This window comes from Rhineura floridana, chromosome 3 (assembly GCF_030035675.1).
Source record: "Rhineura floridana isolate rRhiFlo1 chromosome 3, rRhiFlo1.hap2, whole genome shotgun sequence".
Classification (NCBI taxonomy): Eukaryota; Metazoa; Chordata; class Lepidosauria; order Squamata; family Rhineuridae; genus Rhineura; species Rhineura floridana.
The window spans coordinates 114,813,585-114,837,329 of record NC_084482.1 but is presented as its reverse complement, the minus strand read 5'-3'; the positions used below and the strand labels follow the sequence as shown (position 1 = coordinate 114,837,329).

The 23,745-nt window shown below is 43.2% G+C and overlaps 1 long non-coding RNA gene across 1 annotated transcript; it reads left to right on the top strand.

Moving 5' to 3' along the window:
* The first annotated feature begins 18,546 nt into the window (after positions 1-18,546).
* On the top strand, positions 18,547-21,982 carry LOC133382263 (uncharacterized). Its single transcript, XR_009761878.1, has 3 exons — positions 18,547-18,575; positions 19,286-19,339; positions 20,387-21,982. It is a non-coding gene; the product is annotated as an uncharacterized LOC133382263 (long non-coding RNA).
* Positions 21,983-23,745: the final 1,763 nt, after the last annotated feature.

Here is a 23,745-nt window from a genome sequence, read left to right as displayed (position 1 = left end):
GGAGAACTAGGATGGATCACAGAGAGGCTGCACTACCTGCCTCTCAGGAAAATTGTTATGGCATGGACCAGCCTAGGCCTATCCATCAGTCAGTGAACGTGCAGCTCCTGGGCTTGCTCATTTCTTCACTCCCCATTCCTTTTTCCTTTTGTCTCTTACCTGTTAAATTATGAACATAGGTCTGCACCCAAGTTTAGTATATGTACAGCACTTAATTTTTTTAGGTTTTTGTTGTTGCTATGTGCCTTCAAGTCGATTAGGACTTATGGCAACCTTATGAATCAGAGACCTCCAATAGCATCTGTCGTGAACCACCCTGTTCAGATCTTGTAAGTTCAGGTCTGTGGCTTCCTTTATGGAATCAATCCATCTCTTCTTTGGCCTGCCTCTTTTTCTACTCCCTTCTGTTTTTCCCACCATTATCATCTTTTCTAGGGAATCATGGCGTCTCATGATGTGTCCAAAGTATGATAACCTCAGTTTCATCATTTTAGCTTATAGTGATAGTTCTGGTTTAATTTGTTCTAATACCCAATTATTTGTCTTTTTTGCAGTCCATGGTATGTGCAAAGCTCTCCTCCAACACCACATTTCAAATGAGTTGATTTTTCTCTTATTTGCTTTTTTCACTGTCCAATTTTCACATCCATACATAGAGATCGGGAACACCATGGTCTGAATGATCCTGACTTTAGTGTTCGGTGATACATCTTTCCATTGGAGGACCATTTCTAGTTCTCTCATAGCTGCCTTCCCCAGTCCTAGCCTTCTTCTGATTTCTTGACTATTGTCTCCATTTTGGTTAATGATTGTGCCAAGGTATTGATAGTCCTTGACAAGTTCAATGTCCTTGTTGTCAACTTTAAAGTTACATAAATCTTCTGTCGTCATATCTTTAGTCTTCTTGATGTTCAGCTGCAGTCCTGCTTTTGTGCTTTCCTATTTAACTTTCATCAGCATTCATTTCAAATCATTACTGGTTTCTGCTAAGAGTAGGGTATCATCTGCATATCCATCCAATATTCACACCTCCTTCATCTTGGTCCAATCCCGCTTTCTGTATGATATGTTCTGCATGTAGATTAAACAAATAGGGTGATAAAATACACCCCTGTCTCACACCCTTTCCTATTGGGAACCAATTGGTTTCTCCATATCCTGTCCTTACAGTAGCCTCTTGTCCAGAGTATAGGTTGTGCATCAGGACAATCAGATGCTGTGGCACCCCCATTGCTTTTAAAGCATTCCATAGTTTTTCATGATCTACACAATCAAAGGCTTTGCTGTAATCTGTAAAGCGCAGGGTGATTTCCTTCTGAAATTCCTTGGTCCGTTCCATTATCCAACTTATGTTTGCGATATGATCTCTGGTACCTCTTCCTTTTCTAAATCCATCTTGGACATCTTGCATTTGTCGCTCCATATATGGTAAGAACCTTTGTTGTAGAATCTTGAGCATTACTTTATTTGCATGGGATATTAGGGCAATAGTTCAATAATTACTGCATTCCCTGGGATCCCTTTCTTTGGAATTGGGATGTATATTGAACACTTCCAGTCTGTGGGACATTTTTTAGTTTTCCATATTTCCTGACAGATTTTTGTCAAAATTTGGACGGATTCAGTCTCAGTAGCTTGTAGCAACTCTATTGTATGCCATCTGTTCCTGTTGATTTGTTTCTTCCAAGTATTTTAAGAGCAGCTTTTACCTCACATTCTAAAATTTCAGGTTCTTCATCATATGGTTCCTCCGTGAATGAATCTGTCAGCCTTGCATCTCTTTTCCCTGTTGATTATTCAACATCCATACCCTTTGTTCAAATTTCCCTTTAATTTCTCTAATCTTTTGGAGTAGGCCTCTTGTTCTACCCCTTTTGTTGTCCTCTTCTATTTCTATACAATAACTATTGTAATAGTTCTCTTTGTCTCTATGTCCTAGTTGCTGTATAGTTGCATTTAGGGTTTTCCTTTTGCTTTCCTTCTCTCTTTAACCATTTAAAGAGTTTCTTCAGTCATCCATTGAGGTCTTTCTCTCTTTTTAACTAGAGGTATTGTCTTTTTGCATTCTTCCCTGATAATGTCTCTGACTTCACTCCATAGTTCTTCTAGTTCTTTGTCAACTAAGTTTAAAGCCTCAAACCTGTTCCTTATTTGATCTTCATATGCTTCTGGGATGTTATTTAAATTGTATTTTGGCATTATGATTGCTTTGTTCTTCTTCTTTAGCTTTATTCTGATTTTAGATACGACCAGTTCATGATCTGTACCGCAGTCTGCTCCTGGTCTTGTTTTCGCAGAAAATATGGAACTTCTCCATCTTCTGCTACCAATTATATAATCAATTTGATTCCTATATTGATCATTTGGTGATGTGCACATGTACAGTCATCTTTTCAGTTGCTCAAAAAATGTGTTTGCAAGAAACAAATTACAGTAGGGCCCTGCTTATACGGCGGGTTCCGTTCTGGACCCCTGCCGTAAAGCGGAAAACGCCGTAAAGCGGAACCCCATTGACTTTAATGGGCTGCATCGCACGAAAATGATGCAAAAACGGCTGAAAAACGTCGCAAAAGGGGAAAAAAACCTTTAAAATGGAAAATGAAAGCCTCCGTATCAGCGGAACACCTTAAAGCGGAACGCTGTAAAGCGGGGCCCTACTGTATTGGCTTCATAGAATTCTTTAAGTCTTTCTCCTGCTTCATTTGTATCTCCTAAGCCCCATTTTCCTAGTTCTTCTATGTTCCCTATGAGAGTGGAAATTATAACTCATCAGGCCTAAAAAGTCTTTTGCAATTTGTCTCTTCTCTTGTCCAAAAGGACCTGTCATTTTAGATGTAGTATTAGCTTAGCCTAAAATTGAAAGCAGCTTGGAAATGCACGAAGCAATGGAGGAGGAGAAGTTGTGGTCAAGAGAGAGATATTTCACATATAGTGTCGGTTTAAAGTGAAGAAGTAAACCTCCCATTAGGAGAGGGTTTTAGGGTGAAGAGATTGAGAATCTGAACTGCCCGATAAGGAGATAAGAGGAGGATACCAACCTGGCACATGGAGGGGCAAGGCAATAATGTGCAAGATAACCACCCAGAAAGTGTAAGATAATACTAAATATGGGTTTTTCCTCTGCTTTGTGGTTATGACATATGTATGATGTGCAATCCCTTTATAATGTTTTGCTTGGCACATTTTGGGGAGAGAAGATTCTTGGTAGTCTCTCGCCCAATGGGTTCATTGGTCTATGTTATTGTCTCTCAGTAAACTGTCCTTTCGAGCACAAGAATTGACTGAAATTTCCTTCCTTTTGCATTCCAGTCCCCCATGATTATCAGCACATCTTGTTTAATATTATTATTATTGTTGTTATTGTTATTATTGTTATTATTATATATTATTATAATAGCACATTCTTTGCAGCATAAGCTTTCACAGTCAAAGGTGTACTTCATAGTTGTCAGTCATTATGCCATCATAAGTTGCTTATGATGGAATTCAAATGGTGTCTTGAAATCACAGAAGGGCTTTTCACCAAGCAAAGACTGGAGGCTAATGGAAGAGGAGGGGAGATTATATTTTCTGATTCATCTTTCACCCTAAAGTCCCCCTTATACACTTACCACTCCAACCCTCTGGAGTGAAGGTTTTTTTGGGCGGTGGGGATACTGGGGGCTGCAGGGGGGAGAAGGAATAAATTTTTGAAAATCCCTTCCCCTCCTCTTCCATTAGTCTCCATTCCATTGATCAAAAAGCACCAACTGGATTCTGTGTCTTAACCTTTAAGGTGCTATATAACACTGTGTTTGTTTTTGTTGCAAGAGACTAACATGACTTCCCTTCTGGAAGTTGTTGAGGCATTTGTACGTCCTGAAATATTCAGTGACTGCATGTCCTATAATCTCTCTTGTCTACTTGTTTACTTCTGCGACACCCTGTTCTATCCTGAGTCAAGCCAACTGCTCTGCTTTTGTTTTCTCTCTCTTATATAATATCACAGTCTATCCCATTCCTGTAGTCTGATATAGGATCTCAAACTACGATTGCTTTTATAGAGTGCTGGGAATTCTACAGCTGTGTATCTCTTGATGTTTAAATTGTCCTCTGGCTGCTGACAAAGGTTACTGGAGGTACACAAGTGCAAGGCTCTGAGCCAGCAAGGGCCCCATACTCTCAGCTTTATATATATATATATATATATATATATATTTATATTTATATTTTATATATATATATATATATATATATATATATATATAAAGAAAGTGCACTGGACATTTCTAAAGGAAGTTAGAAAGCAAAATGTGGAGGAAACTCTAAGGCTTTGGCATTGGGCAGGCAGCACCAATGCTAAGGATGTTTAATCACTTAGACTGCAATCTGATGCACACTTACGTGGAAGTAAGTCCCACTGTACCCAATGGAGCTTACTTCTGAGTAGACATGTATTGGATTGCAGCCTTAATCACCATTGCTAAGCAATTGGAGGAAGGAATGCTAATCACCCCCACCTGGGACTCTAGGGTGGGAAGGGGGGAGGCTCCCAGAGCAGCAGAAAAAATAGGAGAAGCTCCTTGCTGCTGCTGTTAGCCTGACACTGGACAGAGGAAGATACTGGTGTATGGCTGTTTAAGAACTTTCCTCCATGTCCACACCATTTCACTCACTCCCCATGTGTGCTGTCTTTACAGAATAAAACACAATTTGCTGGGTATTGGTATATTTTACTTGGAGTCAAAAATTATTCCCTTGAAATAAATGAGGTTTTCCCCTCTCCCCTGCCCAATTTCCCATGTTGCCCCCCCAGCCAGAACTGGTCTGCTTGTCATTAATCATCAGACTAAAATATAAAATATAAAACCGTCTTGGTCCCTTTTACATCGTCATCCACGCCATGGCCTGTGGCTTCTTTGATCCCATGCTGCCTGCAGCCGTCGCCGAGCCGATGACAACTGGCCGTGCAAGGTCTACATCTACCTGGTCTATTCGCTTCATCTGCAGATGCCGCCAGGGAGTCGTTCAGTCAGCCTGAGAGGAACTTACAGTAGCACCCATCGCCCCGGAAGAGCTGCAAGACTACGAGGCCTGGGAGCTACCACTGCAGCATTGGAAGGCCCTCAGGCCAGTCAAGTTGGTCAGCCTGCCAGTTGCAGCCGTCCTGTTTTCACTTTACCAGCGGTGGTGGCGGCAGCTGCGCCCTGGGCCAGGGCATGCAGATGGAGACCCCCAGTGTTAAGCTGCACTACTCCTGGCCTGAGCCGCAGGCCATCACCATTTCAGATTGGTGTACCGCCCCTTGAAATAGCTATAAGTTCAAGTGAGATGGAATGCCTTTCCTGGATATTTTTTCTTAATTAATGTTATTTGCTATTTAATTTCATTTTTTGTAGAATGTATTGCTTTATTGACGTATTGCCTTGTTGATGTATTTTTATATTTGTGTTTAATTTATCTGTAAGCTGCCTTGAGGGCAGTTTGGCTGAAAGGCAGGGTATAAATAAACATTAACATAATGTAACATAACATAAAATACAAAATGAATCAGCAAATGCAACCATAAGAACATAAGAACATAAGAAGAGCCTACTGGATCAGGCCAGTGGCCCATCTAGTCCAGCATCCTGTTCTCACAGTGGCCAACCAGGTGCCTGGGGGAAGCCCGCAAGCAGGACCTGAGCGCAAGAACACTCTCCCCTCCTGAGGCTCCCGGCAACTGGTTTTCAGAAGCATGCTGCCTCTGACTAGGGTGGCAGAGCACAGCCATCATGGCTAGTAGCCATTGATAGCCCTGTCCTCCATGAATTTGTCTAATCTTCTTTTAAAGCCATCCAAGCTGGTGGCCATTACTGCGTCTTGTGGGAGCAAATTCCATAGTTTAACTATGCGCTGAGTAAAGAAGTACTTCCTTTTCTCTGTCCTGAATCTTCCAACATTCAGCTTCTTTGAATGTCCATGAGTTCTAGTATTATGAGAGAGGAAGAAAAATTTTTCTCTACCCACTTTCTCAATGCCATGCATAATTTTATACACTTCTATCATGTCTCCTCTGACCCGCCTTTTCTCTAAACTAAAAAGCCCCAAATGCTGCAACCTTTCCTCATAAGGGAGTCGCTCCATCCCCTTGATCATTCTGGATGCCCTCTTCTGAACCTTTTCCAACTCTATAATATCCTTTTTGAGATGAGGCGACCTGAACTGTACACAGTATTCCAAATGTGGCCGCACCATAGATTTATACAACGGCATGATGATATCGGCTGTTTTATTTTCAATACCTTTCCTAATTATCGCTAGCATGGAATTTGCCTTTTTCACAGCTGCCGCATGCTGGGTCGACATTTTCATCGTGCTGTCCACTACAACCCCGAGGTCTCTCTCCTGGTTGGTCAACGCCAGTTCAGACCCCATGAGCGTATATGTGAAATTAAGATTTTTTTGCCCCAATATGCATAATTTTACACTTGTTTATATTGAATTGCATTTGCCATTTTTCCGCCCATTCACTCATTTTGGAGAGGTCTTTTTGGAGCTCTTCGCAATCCTTCTTTGTTTTAACAACCCTGAACAATTTAGTGTCGTCAGCAAACTTGGCCACTTCACTGCTCACTCCTAATTCTAGGTCATTAATGAACAAGTTGAAAAGTACAGGTCCCAATACCAATCCTTGAGGGACTCCACTTTCTACAGCCCTCCGTTGGGAGAACTGTCCATTTATTCCTACTCTCTGCTTTCTGCTTCTTAACCAAATCCTTATCCACAAGAGGACTTCTCCTCTTATTCCATGACTGCTAAGCTTCCTCAGAAGTCTTTGGTAAGGTACCTTGTCAAAAGCTTTTTGAAAGTCTAAGTACACTATGTCCACTGGATCACCTCTATCTATATGCTTGACACTCTCAAAGAATTCTAATAGGTTACTGAGCAGGACTTTCCCTTGCAGAAGCCATGCTAGCTCTGCTTCAGCAAGGCTTGTTCTTCTATGTGCTTAGTTCATCTAGCTTTAATAATAATGTCTACCAGTTTTTCAGGGACAGAAGTTAAGCTAACTGGCCTGTAATTTCCAGGATCACCCCTGGACCCCTTTTTAAAGATTGGCATAACATTTGCCACTTTCCAGTCCTCAGGCACGGAGGAGGGACAAGTTACATATTTTAGTTAGCAGATCAGCAATTTCACCTTTGAGTTCTTTGAGAACTCTCGGGTGGATGCCATCTGGGCCCGGTGATTTGTCAGTTTTTATATTGTCTATTAAGCCTAGAACTTCCTCTCTCTTTACCACTATTTGTCTCAGTTCCTCAGAATCCCTTCCTGCAAATGTTAGTTCAGGTTCAGGGATCTGCCCTATATCTTCCACTGTGCAGACAGATGCAAAAAATTCATTTAGCTTCTCTGCAATCTCCTTATCATTCTTTAGTACACCTTCGACTCCCTTATCATCCAAGGGTCCAATCGCCTCCCTAGATAGTCTCCTGCATTGAATGTATTTATAGAATTTTTTGTTGTTGGTTTTTATGTTCATAGCAATGTGCTCCTCAAATTCTTTTTTAGCATCCCTTATTGTCTTCTTGCATTTCTTTTGCCAGAGTTTGTGTTCCTTTTTATTTTCTTCATTCGGACAAGACTTCCATTTTCTGAAGGAAGACTTTTTGCCTCTAAGAGCTTCCTTGACTTTGCTCGTTAACCATGCTGGCATCTTCTTGGCCCTGGTGGTACCTTTTCTGATCTGCGGTATGCACTCCAGTTGAGCTTCTAATATAGTATTTTTAAACAACTTCCAAGCATTTTCGAGTGATATGACCCTCTGAACTTTGTTTTTCAGCTTTCTTTTTACCAATCCCCTCATTTTTGTGACGTTTCCTCTTTTGAAGTCAAATGTGACTGTGTTGGATTTTCTAGGCAATTGGACATTTACATGTATGTTTAATTTAATAGCACTATGGTCACTGCTCCCAATCAGTTCGACAACACTTACATATCGCACCAGGTCCCGGTCCCCACTGAGGATTAAGTCCAGGGTTGCCATCCCTGTGGTTGGTTCCATGACCAACTGTTCTAGGGCATAGTCATTTAGAATATCTAGAAATTTTGCTTCTTTGTCGTGACTGGAACACATATGTGGCCAGTCTATGTCCAGGTAGTTGAAGTCATCCATTACTACCACATTTCCTAGTTTGGATCCTTCCTCAATTTCATATCTCATCTCCAGGTCTCCCTGAGCATTTTGATCAGGGGGACGATAGATTGTTCCCAGTATTAAATCACTCCTGGGGCATGGTATCACCACCCACAACGATTCTGTGGATTCTGTGGAACCATAAAATAATCAAACATCTTACAGCTGCAGCAAGCTAAAATTCATAGACTGTACTTTAACACACGAATGCTTTATCAAGGTTGGCAAAAAAGTGTGTGTATCTGTTTTGCTGAGAGTTGTGAAACTGCAATTATTGATTGTTTGTTGTTGTATATTGGTATCTGTGATTTTCCTCCCAGGAGCTGAAGGCTGTGTACATTTCTTCCAATGGGAGTTGGTAGTTCAGACACCAAAGTTGTGAAACTGCACATACTTAAAATATTTTTGATTGTTGCTATTTAACTGCAGTGGTAAAATGTTTTTTTGGGGGAGGGGGTATTTTTCTGTCAGTTCAGGACTATGCAACATTGCCGTTAAAACAAGGAGGGATTGCTTTTCTAACTTTATATGATCTGTGAATGACATTATATATTTATATCTTGCTTTTCCACCCAGAGCTCCCGGTTGTATACATTATCCTCCCCTCTCCCTTTAATTTTTGCAACAGCCCTGTGAGGTAGATTAGGAGACGTTAATATAGGTACATAAGTAGCAGTTCTTGTCAATAGATTGCCAGCTGTTGGTTTGTGGCTTATTCATTGCCTTGCACTTCAGAACCTTTTTCTATTAAGACGACAGACATCAGCCGACACACTGAACTTACCTTCTTCTCCTTCTGAAAGTGTCAGGAGATCATGAACATTTACCTCCCCAGTCAAGTGGGATGAGATAAAATGAGTCTGATATAATATCTTATCTGAAGGATGCCACCTCTAATAGTATAGCATCTTCTCCATGGCCTGTGTGGCTGTGCCAACCATGATTTTAGCTTAAGCCATGATGTTGGACTAAACTTCTAACCTCCTGGCCCGGAGGCAAATGTGCCACCAACTGCAATAACTCCTCTGTCAGAAGGATAATTCTTTTACATTGAACAGCTATGGCTGAGAAAGAAAGAAACACTTCACAGAATGCTTTAAAAAATATTACTCACTTAAAAAGCACATTGATTTACTTCCAAGGTATGTGGCTTATTCTCTCATTTTAAATTGGCCACATTAGAAAATATCTCTGTCAGTATCATATGTCCCTTACATTGAGAACGTCATAAAGTCCACACATTCTTAATTTAAGATATATGTTGTGAGTGTTCTGTTGAAACTCTATGGTTAAAATGCAAATTGTTAAAAGGCAGAGATAAGAAATACCTGCTTTTTGTAGGTATGGTTCATTTCCTATGCATGTGAACATTATGGCTACAGTAGCATTAACCTAATATATAATCAGAGCAACACAGCAATCCGGGTTTTAAATACTCCCCTTTACAACTTGATAATATATATAGTGAATAATAGACACATTCTATTCTGTTCTCTGTTATTTATCAAGTATTGGCCTTTGCTCTTTTCTTTTTCTTTTCTTCTTTTGGATTATGATTTTGTTTCTTATTTAGAATCAACTGACAAACACATTATCTAAAGGTATTTAAGGCCATGAGTCACTGATGAGTTGTTGTTTTAACTACATTGTTGACTGTTTTCCAGTGGGGGAAATTCAGCTGTTTCATTGTCACAATTCTGCTTTGACTTTTGGATTTGGTGCTTAGATTTAAAAAGAAAAGAAAAGAAAGAAAATAGTTGCAAAAAACAGCCAAGCGAGGTTGGGAGAAGGAAGGGAGCAGAAGATTTTATAAGCATAAGAAAGAAATAGAAGGGTGTCGACCCTAATAAGGTATTGAACAGCTGATATTGACCTCTAAGGCTATCTGTCATACTAGGTAGACACATAGAAGTTAACTTGATATTCTCTGTCTGCTCTGTGATCCCTCACCATACCTCTTGTGTTTAGCCATGATCTGCTTTGTTTCTGATAAAAGAGCCAAACCACATGCAACCTACAAGCCATGTATTGTGGCTTCCAGGTTCTTGACTGGAGTATGGCACCATTAATATGTTGGTCCACTCAGTGCCATTAGCCCACACCCACTAACTAGTACATGGCAGGGGGCCCACCACACCACTTGAGAACCCCACTGTGGACAACATGCCCAGGACTTAAATCTGGGGCAGCCCAGCCATGGTACCTAAGCTCCTTTTAACTAAAGATGCTAGGGATTGAACCCAGGACTTCCTACATGCAAAGTATGAGTTCTGCCACTGAGCTATTGCTCTTCCATCCTGGATACTTGGTCTGTTATTATAAAATGTTACTTATCCCTTCCCTGGCATTCCCCACAGCATGAGTGATCCAGCCCGTTTGTTTGCTCAGCTGTACCTGGTGGAAATAGATGTGGCAGTGCAGAACAGATGGCGGACGTGGACGTGATGCAACCTACAGGCCATGTATTGTGGCTTCCAGGTTCTGGGCTGGAGTCTGGCACTATTAATATGTTGGTCCACTCAGTGCATAGCCAAGGAGGAGGGACAGCGGCAAGGAAGTGTTAATGGATCATCATGAGCCACCCAACCATGCTGACATCTATTTATTTATTTATTGTCATTATTTTTACCCTGCCCTTTTTCCAAAACTGGAACTCACTGCGGCTTCCAGATAAAAGCACACATATAATTAAAAACATACAAAAGTCTAGATTAAAATCGAATTAAACTATTTACAGTATTAAAACCATTCATACATACAGTTAAAATAATTCAAACTCAGTTTAAAATAATACAATTAGACAATAGCAATGCAGCACCCTTCAAGTCCTGTCCTTAACAGCTTTCAGTTCCAAAGGCTTGTTGAAATAAAAAAGTCTTTGCTTGCCGATGGAAGGACTGCAAGGAGGAGGACGTTCTTGCTTCCCTAGGAAGGGAGTTCCAAAGCCTCGGGGCAGCTGCCGAAAAGGCCCTATCTAGTGTCCCCACTAGTCGTGCTTGTGAGGACGTAGGTATTGAGAGAAGGGCCTCTCCTGAGGGCAGGCTCATATAGGGAGATACGGTCTGACAGATAGCCTGGACCTAAGCCATATAGGGCTTTATAGGTCATCACCAGCACTTTGAATTGTGTCCGGAAACAGAGTGGCAACCAGTGGAGCTTTTGTAACATGGGAGTCGTATGGTCCCTGTAACCAGCCCCAGTTAACATTCTGGCTGCAGCACGTTGCACCAACTGAAGTTTCCGAACAGTCTTCAGAGGCAGCCCCACGTAGAGCGCGTTACAGCAATCTAAACGGGATGTAACTAATAATAATAAATTTTATTTCTGAGTCGCCTATCTGGCCGAATCAACGGCCACTCTAGGCGACGTACAATTTCATCAATAAATACAATAAAACCACAAAAATCATAATAATAATTAATAATATCAGTATTAAAACTAAACCACCCCAGAGGTCCCATAGGCCTGCCTGAACAGCCAGGTTTTCAAGGCCCGGCGGAAACCTATCAGGGAAGGGGCATGGCGAAGATCAAAAGGAAGGGAATTCCAGAGGGTGGGGGCCACAGTCGAAAATGCCCTCTCTCTGGTCCGCACCAGTCTCGCTGTTTTAACTGGTGGGACCGAGAGAAGGTCTTGCGCGGCTGATCTCGTCAGGCGGCATAATTGGTGATGCTGGAGGCGCTCCTTCAGATAAACTGGGCCGAAACCGTATAGGGCTTTAAAGGTCAATACCAACACCTTGAATTGGGCCCGGTAAACAACTGGTAGCCAGTGTAGATCTATCAACACCAGAGTGATATGATCACGGCGGCGGCTGTTCTTAATCAAGCGTGCAGCCGCATTCTGTATCAGTTGCAATTTCCGGACCATTTTCAAGGGTAACCCCACATAGAGCGCATTACAGTAGTCTAGGCGAAAGAAGACCAGGGCATGTATTACCCCTGGGAGCAGATGGGCAGGCAGGTAGGGTTGCAACCTCCTAATCAAATGTAATTGATACCAAGCTGCCCGGCTCACTGCTGAGATCTGAGCCTCCATGGACAGCTGGGAGTCAAGAATGACCCCGAGGCTGCAGACCTGGTCTTTTAGGGGCAATCTTACCCCATTGAACACCAGGTCTATATCCCCCACCCTGCCCCTGTCTCCCACAAGCAACACCTCGGTCTTGTCGGGATTTAGTTTCAGCCTATTCCTTCCCATCCATCCACTTATGGATTCCAGGCACTTGGAGATGGTATCCACAGCCAACTCTGGTGAGGACTTAAACGAGAGATAGAGCTGGGTGTCATCCGCATATTGGTGGCACCGCAGCCCAAATCTCCTGATGATGGCCCCCAGCGGCTTTACATAGATGTTGAATAACATGGGGGAGAGGATAGAACCCTGTGGCACTCCACAATTGAGAGGCCAAGGGTCTGAAACCTCCTCCCCCAATGCCACCCTTTGATGCCTATCTGAGAGATAGGATCGGATCCACCGTAAAACAGTGCCCCCTATTCCTAATCCCTCCAGGCATTCTAAAAGGATACTGTGGTCAACAGTATCAAAAGCCGCTGGGAGATCCAGGAGGATGAGGAAGGTGAATTCTCCCTATCCAGCGCCCTCCTCATATCATCCACCAGAGCGACCAAGGCTGTTTCAGTTCCATGTCCAGTCCTGAAGCCCGATTGGAATGGATCCAGATAATCTGTTTCCTCCAAGTGTGTCTGTAACTGTTTGGCCACCACTCGCTCAATCACCTTGCCCAAAAATGGTAAATTAGAGACTGGGAGGAAGTTATTTAACTCTTGGGGATCCAAGGAGGACTTTTTTAAGATGGCTTCATAACTGCCTCCTTGAGGGCTAATGGTAGTGCACCCTCTTCCAAGGATGCATTTACTATAGCCTTGATCCCTTCACCCAGTCTCTCTTTGCAGCTCATAATGAGCCCACGAGGGGCAAGGATCCAGTAGACAGGTGGTTGGCTTCACAGTAGAGAGCACCTTGTCCACTTCCTCAGAGGGAAGAGGCTGAAACCAATCCCACCAGACCAGAATGCAACTGGCCGGCTCTGGCTCACTTCCTGTATCCACGGCATACGGAATCAAGCTCTTCAGGTGCTCGATTTTATCGGCAAAGTGTTTCACAAACATGTCACAGGAGGCTTTAGACTGCTCCACGGGTTCCTGAACAACTGGACCGACCAGATTCCGGACCACTTGGAACAACCTCCTGGGACAACACTCTGCAGATGCAATAGAGGCAGCAAAGAATTCCTTCTTTGTGGCCTTTGTTGCCACCTGGTAGGCGGCTATTGCTGCTCTAACCAGTGTCCGATCGTCTTCAGAGGAAGATTTCCGCCACCGGCACTCTAGTCGTCTCACCTCCTGTCTCAGACCCCGGAGGTGTGGTGTATACCAGGGTGCTATCTGAGCTCTATTCAGGTGGAGAGGACGTTTCGGAGCCACCCGGTCTATTGCCCTAGTGATCTCCCTAATCCACTCTGTCACCAGGGTTTCGACCGAGTGGCCTTCAGCTGGCTCCAAATCTCCCAGCGCATTCAGGAATCCTTTTGGATCCATCAGGCGTCTGGGGCGGACCATCTTAATAGGTCCTTGTCCCCTGCAGAGGGAGTGTGGCAATGAGAGGTCCATATTTACCAGGTAGTGATCTGACCATGACACGGGGTTAGAAGAAACAGCCCCCATTCTCAGAGCACTTCCCTCCCCTCACGAGACAAACACAAAGTCAAGAGCATGACCGGCTACATAGGTGGGCCCTATATTACTAAGGTGCAGTTCCCAGGAAGTCATGGTTTCCATGAAATCCGGAGGGGCTCCAGTGAGGACGGTCTCGGCATGCACGTTGAAGTCCCCCAGAACCAGCAGGTTGGGGGAGAGCACTCGTACACCCGAGACCACCTCAAGCACCTTGGTCAGGGAGTCTGCTGTGTTGCGGGGAGGGCGGTACACAAGTAGAATCCCTAAACTGCCCTTTGGGCCCAACCTCCAGTACAAACTTGGTCTCATGGAGAGGGGGCCTGGCAAAAACCAAGGACCCTCGATAGATGACTGCCACCTCCCCTCTCCGCCTACCAACCCTCGGCTGCTGTGCGTATTGGAAACTGGCCGGGCACATGGCCTCCAGCGTAGGAGCCGAGGCCTCGTCCAGCCAGGTCTCCGTAATACACACCAGGTCTGCGTTCTCATCCAAGATCATATCGTGGATGAGCGTTGTTTTCTGCACCACAGACCTGGCGTTGCACAACAGCAGTCTAAGGTTGGATGGAGTCCTGCGTCCCCCAGTCGTCTTCTGGTTATGTACAGGCATGTGTCACCGTGGCCAGATCAGACGGCCCAAGGAACGGGTGCAGTTGGCGCACTAATCTTAATTGTGCAAAAGCACTCCTGGCCACCGCAGAAACCTGGGCCTCTAGGTTTAAGGCTGAGTCCAGGAGCACACCCAAACTATGAACCTGAGTCTTCAGGAGGAGTGTAACCCTGCCCAGCACAGGCTGAATCCCTATTCCCTGATTTGCCTTTCGACTGACCAGGAGCACCTCTGTCTTGTCTGGATTAAGCTTCAATTTGTTCGCCCTCATCCAGTCCACCACTGATGATAGACATCGGTTTGAAACCAAGACAGCTTCCTTGGAGTTAGGTGGAAAGGAGAAGAAGAGTTGGGTGTCATCAGCATACTGATGGCACCGAACCCCAAACCCCCAGACAACCTCTCCCAGTGGTTTCATGTAGATGTTAAATAGCATGGGGGACAAAACTGAACCCTGAGGGACCTCACAGGCCAACGGCCAAGGAGTCGAACAGGAATCCCCCAACACCACTTTCTGGTTTCGTCCCTCCAGGAAGGAATGGAGCCACTGTAAAACAGTGCCCCCAAGTCCCATCCCAGCAAGGCGGCCCAGAAGGATACCATGGTGGATGGTATTGAAAGCCGCTGAGAGGTCCAGCAGAACCAACAGGGACACACTCCTCCTGTCCAGTTCTCTGCGTAGGTCGTCCACCAAGGCGACCAAAGCCGTCTCCGTCCCATAACCAGGCCTGAAACCAGACTGAAATGGATCTAGATACTCCGTTTAATCCAGGAATCCCTGGAGCTGGGTGGCCACCACATGCTCTATTACCTTGCCCAAAAATGGGATATTGGACACTGGCTGATAATTATCCATTATGGAGGGATCCAGGGAGGGCTTTTTCAACAAAGGCCTTACAACTGCCTCCTTTAGGCACACTGGAACTCTGCCTTGTTGTAAGGAGGCATTGATCACTCCCTTCACCCACTCAGCCAGTCCCTCTCTGGCACTTTTAATGAGCCAGGAAGGGGCAGGGGTCTAGAAGACATGTGGTGGCTCTCACCTCTCCAAGGATCCTGTCCACATCCTTGGGCTGTACAAATGGAAAAGAATCCATTATTATTGGACAGGCAGGAGCCAAAGTTACATCCACTGAGACTGTATCAACTATAGCATCCAAGTTGGCCTGTGTCTGCCAACTTTTTGTGACAGATTTTTGTAGAAGCAGCTGCATCAGGGGTTATAGAGAGGGATGGTGAAACAGACCAGTTAGAGAATATCAGGTTAACTTCTATGCCTCTACCTAGTCCCATCAGATCCACAGCATCTTGAGGGTGTAATGTGAACTACAACTAACCTAGATCCATGTTAAGATCCGTGCTATTAAGTTTTACTATTGAACTGAGACTCCACACTGATTTATTAGATTATACGTGGCACTGCCTTTGAAGACAGTATGGAAACTACTGATAGTAATAATAATTCCAGTGTAATATAAAACTCTCCAATAGGACATCTTACACAGGTCTGAAGAGTCTAAGGGCTGTTCTTAACAGTTAAGTGAACAGTTAATGCACTGTGCCTATACACAACACATCTCCTTTTACTGCACGGAGGCACCATACAGACAAAACCACACACTTTGGACTCCCCTAAATGTAAAGGCTCTGCTATTCTGCTTCTGCAAGGAAATAAAACATTCTGTATAGGACTCTTCTCCAGCCAGCTGTAACAAACGGGCAGGTGTTAACCAACAGTGAAAAGCAATTTTTTGTTATGAGTAAAGAGAATGAATGGGGAAGAGGTGGGGGCGGGTGTCTAAAAGAAGTGCATTCATAGCTGAATAATGTCCGGGGGAATGGGAAAAATCATTTTCTCTTCACAGTTTCCTCTATACTCGAAGCTGTTTTCAAACAGGAATATAGATCTTCGGGCAGCTTAGTAATGTAGCCAAACCACTTCATGAGGCTGTCATTAGCTCACATTGTTTTTGAGGAGCATGAGCAATCAGGAGATGCAAATTCCCTCTAATTATATCTAGCAGCAAAGCTAGCAAATGTACATGTAGTCTATTATTTGGCATGGAAGGCACTCTTGTAACTGTTCAAATCCCTGTTGTTCCCAAGGAGTGAATGAAGGAGGGCTGTGCTGCTGGAGGTGTTAATAAGGTCCCCCACAAATTTGATAGGGGTGGAAATTTTAGGATGCTGCTGCAATATCACTAAGGGATTTGGTTTGGCAGTAATAAATCAGAGCTAATAAGAATAGGAGCAAGAAGGAACAGAAGAGCAAATGTTTCGTTGTTCCTGTGGAGCCTGATGAAAATCAGTTGAATTTCTCTAGGGAATTGCTGCTGTTAAAAGAAGTTGCATTTTAAAGGGAGAGAGTGCCTATGAGTCTTGAAATTTCGTTTGGCTGTAAACCTCTTCCCTAGGGACTAAGCCCCACTGAACTCACTTTTTACTTATGAGTAGACATACAGAGGACATACTTAGGACCAGTAGAGGCTGATGATTTAAGACCACGATAGGATTGGGACCTTGTTTTTTGTTTCTGGCAGGGCTGTTCTGTCTGTAACACCTGCATGTTGAGCAGCTGCAGTTTTGCAGTCCTTGTTAGAAGGGCTCTTATTCAGTGACAGAACATCTGCTTTGCATACAGAAGGTTCCAGGTTCAATCCCTGGCATCTCCAGGAAGGTTTGGGAATGTCCCCTGTCTCAGACCTTGGAGACCCACTGTCAGTGAATGTAGACAACAGTAAGCTAAATGGGCCAATGGTCTGACTCTGTATAAGGCAGCTTTCCATGCTTCCAAGGACAGTTTCACTCTCATTCAATTTGGGCAAAGGGCCTTGGCTCAGTGGTAGAACATCTGCTTTTCATACCGAAGGTCCCAGATTTAATCCCTATCTCTCCAGGTAGGGCTGCGAGTGTCTTTATCTGAAATTCTGGACAGTCGCTGCCGTTCAGTGTAAACTGGGGGACACCACCTATCTATCTATCCATCCATCCTACCTTTTGCCCCAGTAGAAGCCCAGAGTGGCATAGGCCTGTCGCCCATGGGCCTTCACTGGCATGCCTGGCAGGTAGCATAGAATCTGAGCTTTCTTTTTCTTTTCTTTTTTAAAAAGTAAGTTTCTAGCCCTCCTAGAAGAAAAGTTATGGAGCAAAATGTGAAGGTGCCCTTCTAAGTGATTTCTGTGAAATGAGCCAGCCTACCTGTCATTATTGGTAGCCAGTGAGTGAAGTCAGAGCTGTGACTGGTAAATGAGTTCTTTGGATACCAGGCAATAGGAATCCTTGGGGTCCTACAGAACTGCTGTTTCACCCTCCCTTTTAGTGCACTTTCTCTCCTTCTGCTTTTCTTTTTTTTGAAAGTCCTTGAATCTCCATTGTTTGCTCTTTTTCCCTAGCAACCAGGGTGTATCTTTCCTGTGCTGGGTTTGCCTGAGATCACATAGTGCCTAGAAGTTATTTTCTGCAATTACAGTAATACCTCAGTTAACAAAGTAGATGCGTTCCTGGACATTACTTCTTCAAGAGAAACTTTGGTATCAGATGTAGGAATAACATGGAAAGAATAGGGATAGGTTCCTATACCCATTCATAGATGGTTTGTTGTTGGTGTTATGTGCCTCCAAGTCGATTACGACTTAAGTCGACCCTATGAATCAGTGACCTCCAAGAGCATCATAGATGGTGGGGGCAGCTTTAACAGGGGCTTTAAAGGGTGCCTACCCAGCTCCTTCTCCCTCACCTTCTCTGAATCATATTGGATCATTCCCTGTTCAGCCCTGGGAGAAAGCAAGATATCTCTTTAATGCAAAGCAAATACACAGACATGTCAGTTTCACCCTAGCAAAGCAAAGGCACAGGCTTGAAAGTTTATCCATAGCAAAGCCAAGCACAGTCTGGTCAGTTTCACCTTAAAGCAAAGGCACAGACTTGAAGTTTATCCACAGCTAAACCAAGACACAGGCTAGTCAGTTTCACCTTAAGGCAAAGGCTCAGGTTTGAAAATTTATCCATAGCAAAGCAAAGCTGATCAGTTTCACCTTTTAAAAAGCCTTTGTTAACAGGAGCTTTGTTCCTGGAGGATTCCTTAACTGAGATATTACTGTACTTCCAGGTAAGTGGGTACAGGATGATAGCCTAGGCTTTGGTTTAGGGTTAGCATTGGGGAAAAATAGGGCTCATGTGTCTTTAAAGTTGTGCAACAGTCAGAAATTCAACAAGTCAAGCCCTTTCTAGTATGGAAATACAATTATGAGAAAAGCTTAACTATGACTAGTCTCTAATTTTGTGTTATGCCATGCCCCTATGGCAGCCATTTTGTGACTGGTGACCCATCACTCTCTCAAAATTTGAAGTGTGCTGTGGTCTAAAAACGTTGTCACCCCCTGGTTGTAGTCAGTGCTGAACTAGATGGGCCAATGATCTGATGCAGTATAAGGCAGCTTCCTATATTCCTATAGGATTGTGTTGGTTTTGTCCGTTCTATTTCATCAGCCTGGCCAGAGGAAGGCAATCCCTGTGGTTTAGAGATGCTGGTCATGGGCAGGAAGATAAACCACAGTACTGTTCCTGACTCTGCTATTTTAACTGAAAATTAATTTTAGAAAGAACAACCCTTTCCTAAGCACCCAACAATTTCTGTTGACAGTGAAGAAACCTAAATTAGTTTTGATGCCGCTGATGATCTGGGCCAATAAATATTTACTGGTGTTTTACAATACTGACATGTTACAGGGTCAGAGTCATTGTAATGATTGCCAAGGCCCAATTAGATGTGCACGTAGCAGGCAGCTATATATCTTGCTTTTTCTTAACTAATTACAGGGGCAGAGTTGTAAACCAGGGAGAAAGAAGAGTCAGCCAGATGTTTTTTCCTAGGTAAGAGACAAAGAATGCACATGACAACAAGGAAAGATAAAACTTTGCCAAATTCAAAGTCTCCTTAAATGGGGTTTGGACACTATAAAATGGCAGTAGCCTTGTCAAGCAAGCTCAAGATCACCACAAATGTTTAAATTGCTTCACACACATTAAATCAGAACCAGAGCAGACACACAGGCCACATCCACATCCAATTAAATCATATATCATGCACATTAAAGGACCCCCCCTCAAGAATCCTGGGAACTGTAGATCAATAAGGGTGCTGGGAATTGCGGCTTTGTGAGAGATAAACTGCAGTTCCCAGGAAGCTGGGGGGGAAGGTATTTTAAATGTGCTTTAAATGTGTTTAAAATGTATGGTGTGACTGCAATCAAATAAGTGGCAGGCAGCTCTGTATCTTGTTTTTTCTTTAAGTAATTGTGGGGGCAGGTTTTTTCCCTTAGGTACCTCATATATTCTTTCAGTACTATGAGATTTCAGTACTATGTAATTGATTCCTGTGCTTCTGTTGTTTTCTGACATGTCCAGCCTCCGTTAATCTCAAGCACATCTTTCTCCAAGCCCTAGGTTCCACTTTTGGAATTGGATTCTTAAATTAAATCACTAAGGGTGCAAGCCAACTGCTATTTCCACCAGGCTGAGGGGAACTGGATATGGTGGACCCCTGGTTGAGCTGGCTGGGTCCTAGCTCAGCTGGGCTATGCTAGCAGAAGCCCCTCATCCCAACTCAACCACAGCAGAGCCAGGACCCAGTCAGCTCTGCTGGGGGTCTGCTGGGGAAGCTCAGCCCAGCAGAAAGGGGGCTAGCAGAAGCCAGTGGAAGGCCCCAAAAAGGGGCATTCCGGGGCATGTCAGAGGAGGGGCCGAGGGAAGGGGACTTAGGCCACATCCAACCCATGTTCAGAGCACTCCTGCAGGTCCCGATCCAGGCCAAAGTTACGCCAGGAAAAAGGTCCTTCTAAGAAAATAATTACAATGGAAGTCAATGGAGTGCTTGCTCCCTGGTAGGGGTATTTCTGAGAGCTGGCTTTTACTTTCCAGTTCCTGCGTGCAGCTTCTGGCTGAACCGGCATTCAGCCGGCCCGGACACTTCCAAACAGGCAATAGGATGCCACAGACCTTCTACCAGATCTTCCCCTTCTGCTTCCCTGGCGTTGGATTGCTCCATAAAGCATGTTTGTGCCTTTTCACCTTTTGACTAACATGGGACAAAGAAAATTTGTTTGACCCTCCTATCAGAATTAGATTATTTTATTTTGTGCTTTGAATTCCAAATGATGTGATTTCCTAAATATAATCCTATTTTGTGCTCCAAACTTCTTCTGGGTTTGAACCTTCTGTACTGCTCTACACTCTAACTCTAACTCTAACCTGTGGACTTCTTGGACTCCAGCTGCTATCAGGCCCAGTCAGCATGGCTAATGGTCAAGTTTGATGGGAGTAGAAGTCCAACAACATCTGGAGGACTAAGGTTTTCTATTTCTGTTCTAAATGTTCTGTTTTGTTTTAGCGATATTGATGTTTTGGTTTTATGGAAGAAACTGCTGCTTAGAGGGCAAATAAAGATATATATATAAATTGCCAATTCAGTGTAATGGCAAGAGACATCTCCCAGCTTTTTTTCAGATATAAAACTATTAGACCGCAGAGTTTCCCAACCTTTGGGTCCCCAGATGTTGTCAGACATCAACTCCCACCAGCCCCAGCCAGCATGGCCAATGGTTAGGAAGAATGGGAATTGTAGTCCAGCAACATCTGGGGACTTAAAGGTCAGAAAAGGCTTTTAGAGTACACAGGGCCAAGAGGCTGGTAAGTTGTAACACACCCATCCTCCTTAGCCTTAGTAATGTGTCTCATGCACAGATCACTAGGTGCTGAATGTAGGTTTCCCCCAATAAATAATCATATTTCCATAAATTGGATCCAGAAGGACAATGCACTAATGGAAGCCTGTTTCTGTGTGTACAACACCCTTATTATTTATATCAGGCTGTATATGTTTGTTTTTGTATTAGATCACAGTTTTAATTCTCACTATATGCTGTTTATGTTCTGCCATGCTAATACATTGGTTGTGGTGCTATTTGGGCACAAGATTACAGATAATTATTCCCATTCATTCTGGTTTTCCTTTCATGTTTTGCCAATTGGGTTTTTCCAGCATGCCCATTCATTGTTGCTATGGGGAATAGCCTTTTTGCTATTTACCATTTATGTTGTAAATTTTGGTGCTCAAAGTGCTTTTTTGTTGGGGAAGAGAATGACAAAAATGTGAGAAAACTCAAGGGCTGCCTATAAGATTACTTTTCCAGCTAAAGGACCTGGTTCTTCAAATCTCTGAATTTCAAATCTCTGAGTGACTGGAAGATTTCTTAAACATCTTTTGTTTATGATATAGTAAAAGTGATGGCTTTGGGTAAAGGTGCCATGATCCCTCAGCATTAATGCAATAGTTTGCCATAGGTGCAAAATAAAAATATCCAGAGGAGTATGCAGCAAAAACAATTGAAGAGTTTTGTGGTACCTACGCTAAAGACTAACACTTTTATTATGGCATAAGCTTTCCTGGACTCAGATCCATTTTACAGATGCATGAAGTGAAATCTTAGTTGACATGTATATAAAGGAGAAAATTGTAAGGTGGGAGATGAATGGTAATGAAATGAAAAATTATAGTCAGTGATAATTATAGTTTAAGGCTGCAACCCCATTTACCTGAGATCAAGCTGCACTGAATTCAATAGGACTTTTCTGAGTAGACACAGTTAGGATTGTGCTGTGAATATAAACTAAATATAGGCAGTAGCAGATTGGTGATAAGTGCTGAGGTGATTGTAAACACTTGTAGTGGGACATGAACCATTAGCAAGAAACAGATTTAGATAGCACATATATTGTGGTATTGCTAAGCTAATTAACACATGTACTGTTCTTTGTATTGATATAACCCACAAGTGATGGCTTGAACTTATTTATCAAGAAATAAAAATAGTTTCAGAATGTAACTAATCTTCAGAAGCAGAAAACTCAAAGTGCAACTGCAAATTCCATGGAACCCTAGATTTTTTTAAAAAAACGTTCCCCCCAAGAGTTCAGGGCAAGCACAATTTTTTTTGCATGGTGTGACCAAGCCAAGCAAACTGCACAAGAACAAAATAAGCAGAAAATACAGAGGAACCGATGGCAAGACATTTCAGGAAAGTAAGCAGTCTGCTGAACCAGGGGTGGAAGGATCTGTCAGGTTTCGTCTCTCAGTTTCTCATTTTTCCAGTCTTAAAATTCAGTTTTCCACATTTCTGCAGCAATTAGTGAATTTTTTAAAAAGAAATCCTTATGAAAATTCTTCAGCATTTTAGTGTGAATTTTTCATCATAAACACATTTTCCATGCAGTTTTGACTAATGTACACATTTTTCAAAGGATCTCTCATAATATTAAGTATTTTGGTATGTTAGCTTTACTAAAATATTCCTTTTATGCACACTTTCCCCTAATGTATGCATTCTTGTAAACATTGTTTGGTTGGCGAACTGCATCGCAAAATTTGGTTAAGTGTGAATTTTGAAGGATGGCTGTGTTTCAGTTCTCATGTTGTCTCAGAAAGAGCAAATTTTATAGATTCAACTTTAAATGCAAACTAAATCAAATTTCTCCCCCATCCCTATGATGAACTGACCAACAGACAATATCAAACTGGTGTTTCAGGATCTCTGACAAGCGGATCAAAAAAATGAGCTGCTGAGAAAGATAAATGTATACTATTACATCAAAATGGCTCTACACTTGAAAATGTTATATGCGTGGGGGGGGAGGGAGATGTCATAGTCAATGGTTTACTGTGTATGCACTAACCTCACCTGCTAGTCTGCAGGAGAAATAAACCACAATCCCTTGCTTGATATTATGTCTGAACCAGAGGTCTTGGTTTGTTTCACTCCAAACAAAGCATGTTGTATAGCTAAGACTTGTACTCAGCTTAATGATTATGGTTTGTTTGAGTGTAGCAATCCACAGTTCCTCATTTGGTTGTAACACTAAGCCAGGGATTGTAATTTGTTATTTCTGCATGCTAGTAGGGAGGACCCCCTCTAGGATGCACACCTTAATGTGGTGAGAAGGTTTGAGAATGTTGAAGAAGCTGAGAGCAATGCCTTCAAAAGTCTAGATCAAGAAGCTAGACTCCTAGCAGAGGCACCCAAAGCAGAATGGTTAAAGCTGAGACACAAGACTAAGATGCATCCAGACTCAGAGGAAGGCAATGGTGAACCACCTCTGAATACCTCTTACCATGAAAACATAAGAACATAAGAAGAGCCTGCTAGATCAGGCCAGTGGCCCATCTAGTCCAGCATCCTGTTCTCACATTGGCCAACCAGGTGCCTGGGGGAAGCCCGCAAGCA